The sequence below is a fragment of the Cuculus canorus genome, chromosome 12 (genome assembly GCF_017976375.1).
Source record: "Cuculus canorus isolate bCucCan1 chromosome 12, bCucCan1.pri, whole genome shotgun sequence".
NCBI lineage: Eukaryota > Metazoa > Chordata > Aves > Cuculiformes > Cuculidae > Cuculus > Cuculus canorus.
Genome location: NC_071412.1, coordinates 11,398,058 through 11,414,300, shown reverse-complemented (window position 1 = coordinate 11,414,300; position 16,243 = coordinate 11,398,058). Strand labels below are relative to the sequence as shown.

Here is a 16,243-nt window from a genome sequence, read left to right as displayed (position 1 = left end):
TCATCGAATCATTTGGGCAATTTCCATTTGTACCTAGCAAAGACAATGGAGACATTCAATGGTACAAAAAAGCATCCAACTCCCAGTCTAAGGGTTTATATGTGAGGTCAGGCCTTTCTGTTGACTGGGGTTTGTTCCCAATTGTACCAGACATCAGTGACCTGTAGTGGTTCCGCTAGATCGCTGGACATTGCAGATCAATGCACGCACACATGGTGAGATCACGTGCTGAAAGCAGAAGCGTGTTGAGTAGCCATTATAGTTCTTTGTCCCAGCTGAATTCTTTGACTCCACCGCTGCAGGATTTTCTTCCCATATATCCTAATTCTACCATCCTTTTCCCCGAATAACAACATAAATGAGTACTCTATTGGTGTAATTACGATAATAGTTCTTTTACTGCAAATACTAGAATCCTGTAACCTGTAATTCACTTTTTCTGATACTCTTCTATTCTAACACTAGACATGTTATTTCCAAATGTCTAGGACCTGAAAGCTAAATTTCTATAGTGATATATAATAGCAATGGAAACTAAGCCTCTTCCTTAGCTCGGTCTTTAGAGTTATATCACATCTCTTTGCCAACTGGTACCTTGCTCACCTATAACTATCATACCCACCACTCGCATAATGGGTCCAGCACCAGAGTTAAGCAGGAGGAAGCAAGATACATCTCTATCTGTTTTATTTAAGGTAAGAATCTATGAAAACCTAAGACATACTAGCATGTAATATCTTCTCTTGCATTATTCCACAGGAAATTTAGGGGCAGTAAAGGAATTTGCTCTCACTACCGTGAATCTACCATATCTCTTGTAACACCGGCTACGCTTCTTTTTTAGGGACGTACCATCACAAGACCATAATTGGAAAGTGTGGGGACCATGAGTAGAGAGAGATGGTTGATGCAGCTGGTTCCGCGACTGGGTGGTGGTTCAGCTCTCAGTTACAAGCTACCAGAGGCTGGAGAAACACCACAGGGACTGTTCCTGTCCTGGCTCTTCCTTCCCAGTCCTTTGAGGTGTATGAAGCCCCGAGAACCAAGCCGATGTAAGTACGTGATCAGGAGTTTGCTCCTCTCCTGGTCCTATATCTGCAGCACAGTGCAAAGTGTCATCCTTGATGTTTGCAAGCGGGGGCTCAATCTAATTTATAGTTTTAGTAATGGTCAAGACAATAATGTTAAAATAACCAATGCGAACCTTTGCCCTCTTCTAGAACTGACATTGTTTCATCATTTTCTCTCTACTTTCTGGATGAAGCAGGCAGCGTCAGGAGGGCATACTGGCACATATCCCGCTTGATAGCTGAAAAGAACAAACTGAGAAACATTTTTAATATGCTTATCAAAGTCTCAGTGAATAAAGGGTGAATGATATTTCCTATTGGTTATTCATAGTTGTACATGGATATGCTGATAAACTGACATTTAGTCCAGAGGCTGGACAGAAATAAATCACCAGATAAAATACATTATTCCTAGTGAAAACTTTTCTGGAACATATTCTTGCCCCAAACTCCTAGAATAGGCACAGTAATGCTCCCCGAGACCTGGCAGCCCTTCTAAATGAGCATATGGTCTGCTCAGCTCTTGCAGCAGGGCTGCATGGTGAGTAAACACACAGCAATGTCAGAGCAAACAGGAGGCTGTTTAATAGCATGAAATTCCATGGCTACTTCAAACTTCATCAGTACTTCACAAATGGATTCCCCTTCTCTGCTGGAGCGTGCACCGTTTGCAGGAGAGGTAGGAGAGAACAGTCTCTTTGGGAGCGGATGGTGTTTGTAGCCATCTCCTATGAAGCTGTTGCTGCTATGGAAGGGTCCTGGTGTGTCCAAAGTCGCATTTTCTGGTGATGCTGCATTGCCTTCTTTGTTTTCCTGAGGTGCTCCCTGATGCGATGCAACTTGTACAGTAATTGGAATAGAGAGAGACCCAAAGGTAAAAATCCCACTGTTAATCAAGGCTGGCGAAGGGCGGAACATTAGCTACAGTAATTCTATTTCTGAGGGAGTTAACAAAGCCAGGCTCGTCACTGCTAGCAAACAGATCTGATCCTGCCTCTGTGCTTCTTGCGCTGGCAGAACATTGCACTGAAATCGCTGGAGTAGGGATCGGGCCAGGAATGAGCGGCTGCGTTGCAAAGCAAATTAATTCCTGCCAAAAAAGTTCAGCTATGCTCAGAAGTATGTAAAGTGTCTGATTTGAGAAGTGTCGAGTAGCATTTGTGACCAATTATCCAAGATGAAGGGGGCAGAGCTATGTTTGCATGTACTAATCTTCAGCCAAAGTTTGAAAACTCCAATCCATGGACATGCATCAGATTTCTTTCCAGGCTTGGCATTTGCCTGTATGCACGCCTGCCTGTTGCTCGGGGGTGACAGGAAAACATGAGTACGACTTGAAAATAATACAAATAAAAAAAAAATAAGTATGTGAGGGGAGCTGCCATGCAACAGCAGCACGGTAATTAAGCTTATACTATGATAGGAAAAAAAGGTCACGGATTACTGTATGAGTAAAATGGCTTTATCAATTGAACTGAAATATGATGTGTGGTATGTCTGTATTGTTATCTTTCCACAACCTGTGAAGCCCTAGGAAATGATCTACACAAAAGAATATGAAGTAAAAGCTGCCTCTGCTCTCTTTTGTTTAATTAACACAGGTATACTGATTGAAAGCAATTAATCAAGATAGTAGGGATTAAACAGTAACTCAGAGTTGACAACGACAACGTTATCATCCCTGTGGCACAGAAGGGCACAAAATGGTAGTGGTGACCAGAAACACTGTGAGTAAGAACAAGCTGGCTGGAGCTTAAGGTGGGTTTTAGAGGTTTATGCAGGTCTATTGAAATTCAGGGACAGCTGATTTTTTGTGTGGGGCAGTGTTTATCTACCCCTGCTCTTCCCTTTCCCCTCTCAGACCTTCTAGGGTGACCTCCAGAGTGGCAACAACTTTTAAAGCGATTCCTCTTTCTTCTAGCAGGTTCCTGATGCTAAAGGTCTGACCTTAAGATGAGCAGTACCTAAGGCAAGAATGGGTACTGCAGTTAGCTTCTGGCCTTCAACCCTTGCAAATACAGCTATTTTGGTAACCAGAATACTATATTCATGGTAGCTGAGGGAACAGTCCTCCAGTGAAGGATTTCTGAGCATAGTAACTATAAGTGCTGGTTGCTGTGTCCCTGTGCAGGTTACCTGTCTATTTAAGACCCTAACTGCAGATTTGCAGAAATCTGCATCTTTCTGTTAACTTCATGGCCATGCTTCAGTTCTTGCTGCACCTAAAAACCTGAACCACTCTTGCGGGGGATTTCCACATAGATCTGGGGAGAACTGCAGTCGCGTGCCACTGTGAGTAGCTCAGTCTTGGATTTCTTGTCCACAGGAGAGGCACAGCCTGGTTTGCTACAGCCAACTGTCCTCATTAATGTATTTCAAGCCCTGATAGACCAGGACAACCTCACTGGGTAAGAAGATGGTTGAGTTTTCTGAGCTTATTCTCTTGGCTTAACAATGTTATATTGGGTGATAACGAGTAGTAGTGCCCCTTTATGGTGAAGCTGACACTTGCCTTCTAGTAAACAGACACAGAGATGACCCTCCTCATTTCACACAGGTCACCAAACAGCCCTTGGGATGGCAAGGGTTACTGGCCATTTACCAAACTCTGTTTGACTTGGGTTCATGGGTGAGAGATGAAAGGCACTATATTGCATTACCAATCCCTGGGGCCAGCCAGTTCTCCCTAAAGAAGCATTTTGTTTAGCAAAGCAACTGCTGGCCCACGGGAATCAGAAAGTTAAGAAAAAGAGGATGCAGTTTCAATTGCAAAGGCTTCCTTAGGGCAGATGTCTTAAAGCCACATGGAAACTCACTTCTTCAGTGTCACAATAGTTGCTTCAGGAAGCTTAATGGCCAGCAGATTTTCGCCCTTAACTGATCTCTCCTTCTTCCCAACAAAACATCCATTAAGTTACTTGTGCTGTTTCTGCCTCTATTCTGTTTTGCTTCATCTCTCTAAAGGAGATGCCTCGTACCTGGGGCAAGCCCAATGCAACAGGTATGAATTGTTACTTTTTCCAAGAGCTTCGAAGTTTAAATACAACGTGCCTTCCCTGTCTCCCAGATGAAACAAGCAGCCTTGGTGAAAAAGCTTTTGGGAGCCTGGGAGGAGAGAAGTGTGAACTCCCCAAACATTTGCAGTGCCCCAGAGCTGAGATGTTGATTGGTTTTCTTGGCTATATTGGAGTAGTCCTCGCTATCAGGGCAGTCCAGGCGCTGCCTTTTTACAGATTACGGATGCAGTGCTTAATGCTGCAGTGGTTACAGCAAGGAGAACATCTGCTGTTCAGACAGACCAAGAATTCAGCCTGGACCCATTCTCAATTTCTTACCATCTCAAAATCCAGTGTTGTTTCAAATTCATTTGCACTGGTCAAAATCCTCTTTCACTTTTCTCCTTTGCTGTTCGTGAAGTGAATCACAAAATGTTCAGAAGTCACATTTGCTGTTTGATAGTTTTACGTTATGGTTGTAATAGTGAATCTGCCGAGTCAGCAGTTGTCTCTGTGTTTGTTTGTTTATTTATTTGATACTCCATTTCCAGCAAGTTCTTGTTACCCGGCTCCTGCTGACAGCCAGGGAACAGGCACAAGTCATCCTAGAAAATGAACGACTAGAAGGTAAGTGAAAAGAATAGTAAATGCAGGCCATTCATGTGACAGGATCCGATTAATTTTGGTGCCAGGGAGATTTTTTAAATGGGACTTCTCCCAGTGGAGAGCTCAGAATGCTCAAGGCCCGCTTCACTATAAAGACAATACATAATTATTCAGAGCTTATTATTATTTTTTATCACTCATTTTCCAGTCGCAAAGAGTGAGGGCACAGATGAGATCAGGACCTAGTTTATTGCCCTGCACCGTACAGATTGTACAGTACACTGTCCCGTAAAATCCCTATAAAAGGTGCTAACTATCTGCTTTGTGAAGGCAAAGAAATGTGCCTAGGCTGAAGGTTGAAGTGACTGGGCTAAGATGGCAGAACCCATCAGCAGTAAAAATGGAGATTTGGTCTCAGATCGCCTATCCTGGGACGCTGCTGCTTGTTGCTTTGGACATCTTTTTTCAAATTGCTGAAATGATGAATTGAATAAATGTCATATCCTTTGAAACACTATTTATTGTATTTATAGAAAACAGATTATCTGTTCTCTCAGCCTAGTAGAGATTATGAAGAGTGATAAACTCATCAGGAAAAAATGTAGGTTGGGTGTGACGGAAAAATACATGTTTTTCTTCTGCAGTGCCATCTTAATCTCTGGTTTTGGTATGACAGACTATGTGGTCTCAGTGATACTGCACCATCCTGTTCTCTTCTTTCAGGCTGAGGTCACAAGCTGAATTTTGAAGAACCAAATTTCATGCGAAGGTGTGACTGGAACATGAATACTATCCCAGGGTAAGTGGATTTTTGTTTACTTTGGGGTTTGTACATGTTATGAAGTCCGTACAAAGTCTGTTGTTAATTCCAGCCTAATTGTGAAGCTGCATTTGACCATTACCTGTTCAATCCAATAAAGCATGTGTATGTACCATAGCAACACCTGCTTTATTTATGTATTAAAATTATTTTACCACATCAGCCCTTAGGGATGTAGCATTTCATTCATAAAGAATTCTATAACACACACCAGTCATGCTGTCGCTCTACTTTCTGATTAATTGATGATTTTCTGAAGCCTATTTATATCCTAATTTGTTGTAACATTTCTTCACTTTGTGATTTGGACAACTGAGGATTTACAAAAATAAAAAGAGCTAAAAAATAACTCTCAAAGACCTCATGGACGCTCATTATAATTTTCTCTTTAGTACTTGCAAGTTTTGTGTTATCTTATGCAACCTATCTATGTTGACTACTCTTTGTTAGTTTTGCTCAGACATAGAAGATAGTGATAATGGATAATGTGTTACAGTTTTTTTACAGATTAAACCAATGAATTGTCCTGAAGTCTAGTAAGTACTCAACACCAGCAACTTATACGACCCCCTGTGCTACTACTGCTGCTCTGAATTGATTTATTTAGTAATTTATGACTTCAACTACTCAGACTCATTCCTTCGTGCTGCTGATACAAGAAGGTGTGTTTTAAACCATGCAGCCATTTCCATCCTGGATTTCATGAGTGGTTATTCTTGCATCAGAGGTGAATCATTCAAATGTCGTTCTACAGATTCCAAGTGAGTTACTAACATTTAGATGCTTCCAAGTAATACACAAAAAGGTGCTGAGAAAATGACAAGGTTCCACCTAGTCAAAAAAAGCTCAGCAAAAGTAGATACAACTAAAATACTTGTATTAATGGTCAAAATCTTTCTCAGGAGATCTAAGGAGAAAGGGCTTTTGCCTTCAAAAATATGTGCCCACTGGGACGCACAGTACTTGCTTTACTGACTGACCCATCAGCTGCTCTCTGTCCCCAGAAACAGTTCAGGAAATCACTGAAAATATCTGATGATATAAAAAGGATAATTAAGTTTCATGGTGGGAATAATAGGGTAATCTGTCCTGACAAATCTAGGAACTAGTATTGAAAACTGTAGTATCTGAATATAAAAAAAGAGTAATTTTGAATAAAGATGTCTATCAGGACTGTAAATTCAGAGAATAAAAAAGTAGCTTTGCTTAACAGACCATCTCTCTCTCCATCTTCTTCTAACTCATTTTCTTGTTCTCTTTCTTCCTTCTGTGTTATTGCAAAAAATGTGTGTAAAATCTGATATTGAGAATGCTTTAGCTTCATTTCAGTCTGCTTGTCTACAAAATTTTTTGTTCCACTGTGGAGGTTCCCCCACAAGATAACCTGAGCCGTCACCTCTCTAGGCTTGTGGGGCCACTTATTTGCAGAGGGAACAGCTGTATTTTGAGGAGTCTCTGAGGTAGCCAGCTCCCCACTCTTTTGAGGCTCTTAAAGTTGTCTTTAAACTGGCGTGAGAAATCACCCGAGACTCAGGCAGACCACGAGGTGGTTAGAACAGTATTTTCTCCTTGCCTTTTTTTGCTAAGCAGAATTGCTGCACTATAAACGAATGTGAGTTTTGCCTCATTCTTAGATACTGTGAGTTATGAAAGCCCACCCTAGATGTAATGAATGTATAGATCATTTTGACCAGAACATAATCTATCAGTAAACAATGTTCCCTGAAAAAGTATAGGCGAAATAAACTTCTTGCTACTGTTGCTAAAGTGGTATCAGGGATTACTGATGAGACCAACACGATTCTGAAGATTTGCGCTACTGATGTTTAAATAAAATTCAGAACTAACTACAGGGTTTGGTGAGAAAATTCCTTCCTGGATTAGGATATTCAGGATTTATCACGTTGGAAACAGAATCTGAAACCATACAAAACTTACCTGTAGAATTTATCACAAGCCCCAGATCTCTGTTCACTGACATGTTCACTAACATTTATGAGATTTTTCCATTAGGCTTCCCTGCTTTTGGTGGTGATATTAATAAGCAAATCACACAGCAACTTTCAAAATAAGAGGGGCTCTGATGTAGTGAACCCCTTTAGCACCTATGGCTCACCTTCACTGCCTGTGGAGGACGCCCAAAGGTACTAGGATAAGGCCTATGGAAACTTGTCAGCACGGCCTTTTGGCCATGAGAAGGTTAGTTTTAAAGGAGGCACTTCAGGGACATCTGTGTGACACACGCTACAGAGTCCAGAGATTGGAGTCTATGTATTTTGCTCTAAATCTAGAGAGGGAATCACTAGGAAAAAAGGGAAAGAAGCACGGGGGAATAAAAGTACTTTTGAAAGAGAAGAAATCTACATTTCAATGAAAATCCTTTCAAGGCATTTCAAATAAGAGTCTGAGAGAAATAATTACAAAGTTTGGAGAGAAAGAACGTTAGCTTTGATATCTTTTTCTTCTATGAAGCAATTAAAATAAGCAATTTTTCAAATACTAAGCAGAAAATTACTAATGGCTGAACCCAAAAGCTTTCATTTCCTTCTTGGGGCCTTTATTCTTCTAAAAAAAGACAAAAAAATGTGAAGGTGGTTTTCCAGATAGATTAATGCATAAAGCAGTCACTAGTTGGATGTCATAAAAACTACAGCAGCATAGAATAGCCGAGATTAAGAGCTAGATTTAAATCATGCAACAGTCCAGTTAATATCAATGTCTAATTAAGAAATGCATAAGAAGTCTGTAATGTTGATTTGATGGAGAAAAACTCTAATAGGGTTTCTTTTGGAATTTTCCATTTCAATTGCTGTGTAGACTTTTAATGGATGTCCTATGCAGTCTTTGGTATTAGCAGGAATCATGCTCAAATTAAAACCAAGGCCTAAAATGGAACACAGGTAGACGAATTAGCTCATCTAGGGAGCAGTCTGGGTAGAATGACAATGTGAGATCAAGTAGAAATTTTAGTGCAAATAAAAGAGAACAAATGTCTCAAAACTGGCCTGGAAACCCTATCTGCTTACTGTTTTAAACAATTGAAACCCCTGTAATTTTAAACAATGCCATGTTAACCCATTTCCCCACCTGTCTAAGCTTGCTGAAATCCCTGACAATTCATAAGTAGAAATCCAGACCTCTAAGCACTATTAATTAGTCTTTTTAACTAGGAAGGCTTTCTATAGTTATGCATATTAGTAGTATGTAGAGGTGGGCTCTTCTTTGCTTGCAATGGGATTTGCAGCCCACAGTTCCCTATCACTATCAATTAATACCATTAATCTCCCACTCCTCCCTGGGCAACTAAAGCTCTTCAACTCTTTGAGCAAAACTAAACCTGCGGTATCCACTGTGTCACACACTGTCCGGAACATTTGGTCTATAGATATGAAAGGGGAACCGGTTTTATACTGCATGTGAGAAATGCCCTATAGTTGTTGAACTAGGAGCACTGTAACTGTTAGTATGAAAAAATCCACATTGCAAAGAGGGAGAATGCATAGCACTGGATTAAAACAGCAGTGTATTTGTTATCACTACTTTATTGTTGACCCAACAAATCCAAAGGGAATTACCTCAAGAATCCAGGAAGAGAGCAAACTCAAAATAACCCTTCTGACCCAGGCAGCAAGCACACTGGGGAGTAATTTTTAAGTTCATTAGAACACATGAAAATACAGTACATTGGCCATGGTAAAACAAGGCATACGATCCCATCTGTCTACATGTTTCTTTCCAGTTCTAAATCCATCCAGAGACCTTTCAGAATTATATTATTAGTCTTGCCAATTCACTTAGCAAACTGAGTGGAAAAGACTGGAGGTAAAATCAGGGTAAGAGCGAAAGTTCAGCACTTCCGAGTCACCGTCATTGTTTGAAATGTCGTGGTCCAAATTCATACCTGGCATTACTCCATTGATCAATGAGGCACAAACCCATCATATCAGAAAGAGATACCGTCTCCCTAGGAGATGCTCCAAGGATTTTTCTCCTTGAAGAAGATGGGAACTAGGACATTCTGCCCTCTGAGTGATGCAGAAGGTCTAATGTGGGAACATTCAGGTCATCACAGGAATCTGATGGTTTTGGCTCCCTCTTGACTGTGTGACTGAGGAGGCATCATGAGTAAAGATGCATCTAGATGATTGTTTGAATGGAGCATTGCTTCAGTGGGGTTGTTGGATTTATGAAATACTTAGAAAAAAGAATACGAAACAGGCTGCCTTTTGCAAAAACATGTAACAGACAAAAAGAAACAAACTTTAACTTGTCCAGAATGCTTGAGAGCAACAAATTCTGTTACAGTTTTGCTAAAGGAGAGGAAAATTTCCTCCTTCCCTCCATAAAACTATCCTTTTAGACATTACTGCAGTCATGACCTCACCAAAGTCCCTGGATTCTTTCTAAAAAGATTAAAGTGAACTAATACACCAGTGATCTCATCACAGCGTAAAGGACATCTTACATGATGTGGGGGGGAAATCAGGAGAATTTCAGTGCTTCATTTACATGAAGAGTAGAAAAGGCACTATAACATCATAGTGGAGAAACACTAAAGGTACAATTCCAGGAGGCATTTTTCAATCTTCTTATAAACTACTTGGGCTCGTCCTACCTGATCTTGCCTGTTGTATCTGTCATCCTTGTGGCTGTCTCCACATCTATTCTCTTTCCTTTTTTTTTCCTGCCTTGATCTATACCTTCCCTTATCTTTTCTGTGCCTTTCCTACATGTTTTAATGTATCAAATTATTTTGAATCACATGCACTACTATTGTCAACTACATCCAAAATACATTTTGCAGAGTATATAAATAAAATCATGTTACACAAAAGTATTCACAAATTCTTCATCTTTTGCTTAAATTATTCTTGGTAAAAATGGCTTTCCTACATGTATATACAGTTCTCAGGCCAAGGGGTCATGGATTAGTGCAGCTTTCATCTACTTTGAAGCTGTTGTGTCTTCTCACAGAAATCAGGAGGATAAGTAGGGAGAGATGTTTTATTTTCTTTGGTAGGAGAACCTATAGATTAGTATTCATGCAATTGAAAATCCCCTCCCCCTTTCTAATGTTATATCCTATTCTGAGGTTGGAAATATCTTCAGAACGTGATGAGTAGAGTGCTAATAATGTAATCTTATCACTTGTACCCATAGGTATGTCACAGCTCTGCCCTGAAATTACACCATTAAGCAATGAGGTGACAAACTGGTTTCCTTTCTCAAGCCAAATGTCATGTAACTGTCCAGAGGACTGTTTTGGTGGTGGTAGCATCCCCTGACTTTTGAAGGAGACCAGTGCCAGTGTGACCCATTCCCAGCCTGTATGCTTGGCAGGAGGAAACAAAACTGCTGTTTTTCCTCTGTGACTTTTCTCAGCTATGAAGAAAGCCACGAGGCATCAGACTGCAGGCTGGGAGGCATCAGAGCACCCACTTGTTAGACATTGAGAAAGAAACCTCCAAAAAACATGAAGTGGAGGTGAATTCTCTAAATTTGCTAAAGCAAACTGGTATAAAGGGTGATGGTGTTTTTCTGTCTAGCCAACAATATTTGTTACCCCTAGATGAGGCAGCAAACGTATCCAACCCCGTATACTCTGCGGTTGATAGATCTGCTTTAGTGAGGAGAGGTCCATTCTGTGATGAGTTTTATAGGATAATACATACTGCAGCATTAGGAGAAGCCAAATGGAGCTTCTCCTCCAAGGAGCAATACAGAGCATCTGTTACAAAGAAAAAAGTAGTGGGTAAAAAGGTGGTATAATTCTTGACCCCAGGAGTCCGTCTGGAGTTGGAGAACTCTGGACATTCAGCAAGATCTCATCCTCCCACAGATTTACCAGGTCAGCTTAGTTCAGGCCAAAACAGTGGGGCAAGGTCCATGAATCTACTCTAAGTTCATTCATCTATTGATTGTGAAGAGGTGTTTATCAGGATCTTGAACTGAGGCTGGCCTACCAGCTGAAGCTGTACAAACAAAGATATATATTCCCCAACTATAGATAAAACCAGTGGCAATCAATCATCACTTCTGAGTGAAGAAGAGATAAACTCTTTGAGGTAAGTTCCCTTGGATATAATTCTTTCTTTCCAGGTTAAAGAAGGGCTGCAGCTAATACGTATCCTGAGTCATAATGTGGATTTGCACCTTTCTTGTTAAATATATCTGGTTTGTGTCCAAACCGTTGCTTCTATTCCTAATGGTCACTTATATTGTTACAACTTCAACATTAACTGCAGGTGTGGAATACCAACTGATCCACACTCCCCTTGCTGTCAGCAGGAGACTAATGTGTGTCAAAGGCCTGATTCTCAGAGGTAAGGTCACTGCTTTGCTAAATACAAAAATCTGGAGATTTGCAAAGCTCCTATACGCACAAAATGGGATGAGTTCACTGAGGTCCATGCATGTTTGTGTTTCTTATTTAGTGGGCAGCTCACAGAATTTTCCCTCTGTACAAAATGTTTGCTGTTTTACAACAGGCAGCATCTCGTTTGTCTTCAGAGGAGGGCACTTGCATGTTCTGTTTTAATAAGGGAAAAGACTACACTTCTCCATGTCCTGTGATATGAGAGAAGTCAGGATACCAAGAAGTAAAAAAAAAAAAGAAAAGGAGCCTGATACATTAAGCAGCTTCAGAAATCTGCTAATATTCACTGTGTCCCAGCTTGGACTGTGCAAATGTTGCTATCAGGAGACTGCCCGATCAGAGCTCCTGGAGCCTACCTTACACAGAGGCATCCAAGTTTGGTTTTGAGGGTTGCAAGAGAATCACTCAAATATTTCTACTTCCTTCTGTTAGTGGTTATTTTTCCCACCTCAGAAAAAGTCTTCAAATTGTAATGTGTTTGCACTTGATGCCTCGATGTTCTTGCCTGGTGACCTTTAACGTACAGTATTTTCAGCCTTTTACATGAGATCAAAACTAATCATATACCTATATATGGCTATTTCTTTCTTTATTTCTGCTAATTTAAATATCCTTCAACATCTGCAATAAAGATTCCCTCGAGTAATTTACACAGACTATTTCTTTGTCTTCATGTATGGTAAATATTTGGCCGTTTAATATCGTCTGGTTACGACATCATGATATTGGTTATTCTGAACTTCTGTTTTAAACACACGTATCCAAGCATTATTCACCATTAGGCATTATACTTTTCCTCCTTCAGCTGACTAGTCCTAAAGTTTTTTGGGATAGTGGAACCAAAATTGATCTTAATATCCAAAATAAGAAAAAAGGGAATTGGTCATCAGCTATAAGTTTCATTACATGCGGTTGAAACTCTCTACCTTCATACTGACTTAATTTGAATTAAAACCAAGTGATTTTAAAACCCTGTGGCATACTGGGGAAAGTCATGAGCAGAACACATAGGTCAAAGCATTTTTCATGAACATTGAGATCCCAACCTTGAGACTACGCATGTATCATGTAGGCAAGGTGTAAGAATATGCACGTGAATATTTCTGTCTACCACTTATGCGCACTGAGACAATATCAGATCACACTTTCTCCTGTCATTGGTCCCTTTCCATGAAGGATATTCTTAATTACCAGTAAGATTACCAGATGTTTGGTAATATCACGTGAAGTGTGGTAGCATCGTTTCTGTGATTTACACCTGCTAAGGATTTGATAATTGAATTTTAAATCATGTTTTAAGTTCAGAAGATAGAAAATATTTTTTCTTTTATTAGAAATACCCCATTTTTAAAATTTATTAGCACAGTTCTTTGAAATGATACAGAGCCTTTGCACACAGACACTTTTTTTTTTTCTCACATTTGTCCTGCCCTGAAAAATTTAGAGTACACTTCTATAATGGCTTAAATCGACTTAAGTCTAAATGCCCAAATGCTATTTTTGACAACTGTGCGTGAGGGACGTACCTTTACAGGGATTCTAAAGAATATAAAACTAAAAATACCTCAGTTATAGAGCGAATTCACTTTATCCTTTCCTTCACTTTGTGATTATGGTTATATATATTTTTTAACCCTTGCAGGTTCAATGCTAGATTGGAAATGATGGAAATGATTCCATTGAATCCAACAAACTCTGCTTTCTACTGGATTAAGATGTTTGTACATCAGGTTTGCTGGAGACATCCCTCTTATGAAATGGGGAATTATGTTATAAGTATGTTAGGAAGGATAAGTGCCCAATAGAAAATAAGTCAGATAGAAATTCAGAAATGACAGACTACTTGTAACAGAAATAAAACAACTTTTCCTAAGTCATCTATAGAAGCCCTGCAGCTCATGGGAGTTTTGATAACGGTTGTGATAAAAACACTGCATCTGATGATAAAAATTACCTACTTTGGGAAGGATTTTTGCTCTTCAAATTACTTTTCTGAGGTTTTATTTCATTTTCAAGATATTTTCTTATCCTTCTCATTTTTCATTTCTAATAGAAAACCAAGAGTTCTTATCAATTAAGAAGAGAAATAAAACTAAAGAAAATTCAGGCAGAACTGTAAAGCATGGTCTATTTTAAAGTTCCAACTCAGATAATAAGAGTGTTTTGTGCTGTACTTCCCTCATGAACTCAGCGTTTCATAGTGCATTCAGTGTTGTAATAATGCAAATCAAATACAATTTTAATAACTCCTTCCATTAAAATGATCTATTAATGTTTTAAGACTCCAACACTTACGAGCATGATTCTAATTGCATGATTTTGCTGCAGGCAGGTTTATAGATCTGCCTGATCTTCAGATATTCGCATCGTTAGGATTATTTTAAATAAATTAATTTTGGAAGTGTTCCAGTCTCGGTAACAACCATTGAGCTTAATACTGGTTGTCTTGTGGGTAGTTGTATGTATCTGCTTCCATGCGAGGAAAAACTAGATCAGTTTAGAATTCTTTGAAATGAGATGGCTGAAGTCTATATGATGATAAATATTATTAAGTATGTTCTGAAGAGGGGAATATTTGTTCACAAAGTTAGAATGAGGAGCAAAAGAGGTTTGAAGTGAGCAAAATTTTAAGTTTGTCATGCAGCACGATTAAAACTTGGGATTTTCTACCACAGAATACCAAAAATATAATCAAATTGAAAAAGGTCTAGAAATTCATGGAAGATAGTTTCTTTGATACCATTAAACATTGTTGTTTCATGCAGCTTCTATTGTCTTTCTCTGTGATGAACCAAGTGATAGGAACAAGGAAAATACATCAAGAGGAGAACTACTTTGTGTTTAATTGCTAACATTTTTCTGTATCTGTCAGGGATTTGTGCTACAGACAGGGCGAGGGATTGCCTGGAACTTTGGTCTAACTGAGCACAGCTACTTCTAGGCAAGAGAAACAGTTATTTCAAAGCTTGTTCCTCTCCCTAGAAAACTGTGAAAAACTTCAAGGTTGTGCAGAGTGAGATGAGGGAAATGAACAGGTCTGGCCTTGGGATGAAGATAAGGAGAGCAGAAAGAGTGGCAGAGAAAGCATTTGCTGAGTGGCTTGTGAGGGCCCTTACCTTGATGCGGTCCCCAGGCTTTATCTCTAGTGGCAGGCTCTTGGCCATCGGCATGCTGGCTCTCCTCCTTGTATGTGCTGTTCTTCCCTTTGAGCATCACTTGAGAACCACAGTAGAAGGTTCCCTCCTTCAAGATGAACAGAAACATCAACACAATCTTGCGCTCTTGATTCGATATATCTTCTGTAGAGAATTTACTCCAACTTTTGTTCATGACAAATATCTACATAAGCCTTGAACAAATCAGCATTAAAACTAGAAGTTGTCATTTTCTTTGGGGGTTAAAAAATTAGTATTTACTGAATGATGCTAATTGTATTCTGAGAAGTGATTCCTCACCTGCGAAAAATAACTTACTTTAGCAAATATGGTTTTACCCATTCCAACAGTGGTAGTTCTGCCTGTTTGGTGAATTCTGCATCTGGCATGACACAAAAGAAGAAAATTTTCTCTGATTTATCAAGTATGCGTTTTCTTTGAGCATGGAATTCTAATAGACTTGCTATGGAGTTTACACACTGACAAAGAAACAGTGTATGAGCTGTGTAAAACCCATGACAAATTTTTGCTTTAATGGAAACACTTTAGATCAATCCTATTGGAGAGGAATGGAAAGGACAACAGGACATACATACACAGGCCTCAAGAAATAAAAGCTTTTACAGGAACTCAGAAATATGGATAATTTCAGTAATATTTGAAATTTTCATCACTGAATCAACTCAGAGCATGAAGTTCTGAATAATTCCTACTCAGAAGCCATCCCAAAGAAGAACACCCTGAGATACTGAATTGATGACACAATTGGATTAGTCTGGGGTTTTCCATGAAAACTCTATACTGGAAATGCCAAATAGACAAAAAAGTTTGGAGGAATAATGCGGTTTTCATGAGGCTTCTCAACTAAAAAAAGGATGTTAAAGATATTTCAAAATGGTTGCAAGTGTCCCAAGAGAAATTTTTCTAAGTGAACACTTATTTGCTTTGAACTATGTTTTGGTTTTAATTTTTATTTTATAAATGAAAGCAAGAAATGAAATATTTTGAAATTACTAAAACAATTTTTTTTTTTAATGGCTTATTTGTTAGCCAGAGAATTATTTGGGGAAAAAAAAAAGAAATCTTGAAAACTCCCAAAAGACAGACTGCTATCTATGAAATGAGAGAAAAATATAATGACATTTTCATATAGCACAAAGATTTGGTAAAATATCCCACTTTTTCATAGAGGTTGTAAAGTCTTGAACTTGGACACACTC

The 16,243-nt window shown here is 39.2% G+C and overlaps 1 long non-coding RNA gene across 9 annotated transcripts in view; it reads left to right on the top strand.

Annotated features, from left to right (window-relative positions):
* The window catches only part of LOC128853336 (uncharacterized), a 37,685-nt gene extending 21,735 nt beyond the window's left edge, over positions 1-15,950 (top strand). For 6 of the 9 annotated variants that reach the window (XR_008451805.1, XR_008451806.1, XR_008451802.1 and 3 more), the window contains 5 exons: positions 845-1,052; positions 2,672-3,478; positions 4,618-4,693; positions 5,396-5,471; positions 5,989-15,947. This is a non-coding gene — a long non-coding RNA (uncharacterized LOC128853336). Of the gene's footprint in view, positions 1-844; positions 1,053-2,671; positions 3,479-4,617; positions 4,694-5,395; positions 5,472-5,988 lie in introns of all 9 variants that reach the window. The other 3 variants (XR_008451807.1, XR_008451808.1, XR_008451801.1) reach the window with 3 other exon arrangements.
* The last annotated feature ends 293 nt before the right edge of the window (positions 15,951-16,243 follow it).